Here is a 2,986-nt window from a genome sequence, read left to right as displayed (position 1 = left end):
GCGAAATAGAGGTGATATCAGAATAGTCAACCAAATGATGACAGCACGATGTCACTTACGATATCGTCACAATGACGCTTACGTTATCGTTACAATGACGCATAAACAATATAGGGAGATATCGGAACTATGGGCAAAACGACGACGACACAATGACGCTTACGTTATCGTTACAATGACGCATAAACGATATAGGGAGATATCGGAACTATGGGCAAAACGATGACGACACAATGACGCTTCCGTTATCGTTGTAATATCGAATACGATATTGTTACGATAGCGAACGCTCTGTCGGATTAGACATCGTTTTATATCGTGACCCGATGACGCAGCGATATAGTATTGGTAAATTTTACGATATCGTCGTACGTTATGTGCTACTAGGGTATTCGCCGAAAAGGGAATACCTAAATTAAAACTTAAGCGTAAAAATAAAAACAAGTCATATTAACAATAATTATTTCACAGTTAAAACCATAGCTGCGGAGTCGGAGTCAATCTCATTTTGGGAAAAAGGAGTCAGAGTCGAATATCCAAGAATCGGAGTCAGTCATTTGTCCTCGGTGTATAAAGTTTCGCCAAAGCTACGAAATCAGAGTCGAAGTCGGAAAGTCGGAGTCCGATTAATTGTCGGGCACAGGAGACGGATTCGGAGTCAGGTGTCCCTAAATTCTCGGAGTCTGGAATTCGGCGTCAAAAGCTATTTTCAACAAATTTTGTTTGAAATAAATCCGCCTTCAAGTATGGAATCTACATTGACTTTCAGTTTCCCCGTAGGCGCTAATGTTAAGGTATTTGAACTGTTCAAAATTGAACGGAAAATTGTTCAAATCAAAAAAATATTTTATATACAAGTTTTTCATCAAAAGCTTTTTCCTACAAAGTTTGTTTGAAGCAAATTCGCCTCACAGTTCGGAATTGCCTTGAATTTCTCCGTAGGCGCTAATGTTAAGTTTTTTTTGAACTGTTCAAAATTGAACAAAAAGTAGTTCAAATCAAAAAGTGAAATATAGGAATGAGGTGTCTCGCCGAAATCTTTCGAACAAAAAAAAATTGTTCGAATCGGACTATTCATTCAAAAGTTATTGGGGAGGGGGGGGGACAGACAGACCGACGACAGACATTTTCCCCCATCTCAATACCCTACTTTCAAATTTTTAATTTTTCGATATTTATTTAATTATTTTATTTATTTTTGACTTTTTTTTTTTGTTTTTCGCGATATTTTTAAGATGCATTAAGCCTTCTTTCATGCTTTTTTCTTCTTTTTCTGACTTTTACCGGGAAAGTAGGCTAAAAATGATCTTACTTCGGTAAAGACTAATGGAAATAAATTTAATTTCGAGTTGATGCTATTGAAGGAAAGTTTGAGACAGTCGAAGGCCGCAGTGAAAAACAAAATCGAAGAGAAATTTGAAGAAAAATTGAGTACCGTTGAAGGCCGATGCAATGCTGTAGAAAATAAATTGGAAGGAGAAGATAGAAAATTTCATGAAGTTAAAGAAGACATCTTTAAAGACCTGGAAAGGAAATTAGTGACGCTTAGAAGCGGTGCTGCTGACGTTGTGCATTCGGCTACACGACCTTCAATTAAGCTCGCCACATTTGACGGCAAATCCTCGTGACAAGTGTACAAGACCCAGTTCCTGATAGTTTCCGAAGCAAATGGATGGGACTCGGTTACCATCTTGCAGCATCCCTGAGAGGTGACGCAGAGGACATTCTTCAAACCTTTTGGGACAGCCAGCGCCTGGATTTTGCCGCCCTCACATCTGCGTTGGAGCTTCCCTTCGGCGAGAAGTGCAAGAAAGATTTCAGCCGACCCAGTTGAAGTCCCGTTTCCAGAAAACCGGGGAAATCCTGCAAGAACTAGCGGCGTACGTCGAGAGATTGTCTCATTTGGCTTTCTGCGACTGTCCTGCAGATGTTCGAGACAACCTAGCACTCAATTACTTCGTCGACGGAGTTCGGAATTCTGAAATCCAGAAGGTCCTCCGGATGGCGAATGTAAACGACCTGAAATCCACTTTGGTGTATGCGATGAGATACGAGGCCGCCCAAGAAGCAACCCGTGTGGATCGCCATCTAATCCGGACTCAGAAAGCTGATGAGTCTGATTCCAGGTCGTCCCACCTCGCTGAACTTGAGAGACATTTCGGTGACATGGCAAGACATTTGAACAGCATAACAGCCCAAAAGAAACAAGAGCAGAAATGCTGGAAATGCGGTAGTGAAGGGCACCTGCGAAGGAGTTGTCCGGCTCGCCAAGCTACGCAAGGGAAGGAAATCACCACCACCAGAGCTCTGCAGATTTCCTCTTTTAGTAGTGGCAGTAATGAACTTTTCATTTACGCACATGTAAATGGGAATCCCTGCAAACTGATTGTCGACACTAGAGCCAATGTGACAATCATTGGGACAGATGTGGCCCGTGATCTTGGATTGAAACTGTTGTGAACATCGCCACGCGTAAGTCTCCAGACTGTGACTGGTGACAAAATCGAGATTGAAGGTAAAGTGGACTTGGAAATATTGTTCGGGAATGCCACCTACCATCATACGGCATTCGTCGCTGCTATCACGGACCCCTTCATTCTCGGATTGGACTTTTTAAAAAAATATGACTTCAACCTCGACTTCACGACTAATGAGCTGCACTCGACGAGAGAAGACATAACCGTTTTCCCCGCAGAAAGTGATGTAAAATCCGCTCATCAAATAATAGCCCAAATAGATTTATCGATTCCTTCAAGGTCAGAATGATTAATACCTGGCTCCATTGAAGAAAGCAATAGTTTTTGATTTGGACTCATTGAATATCCCAACTTAATCAATAACCCAAAAGGAGTGCTAGTAGCATCTACGCTTGTGGACCTTTCTAAGGGTGTAATTCCTGTGAGAATCGCCAACGTGAGTGAAAGGCCAAGGAATATCCGGAAAGGTGAAGTATTGGCAACTTGTACTCCAGTAAACTGCATCATTA

This window comes from Uloborus diversus, chromosome 2 (genome assembly GCF_026930045.1).
Source record: "Uloborus diversus isolate 005 chromosome 2, Udiv.v.3.1, whole genome shotgun sequence".
Taxonomy (NCBI): domain Eukaryota; kingdom Metazoa; phylum Arthropoda; class Arachnida; order Araneae; family Uloboridae; genus Uloborus; species Uloborus diversus.
Note: the sequence above shows the minus strand (reverse complement) of the source record.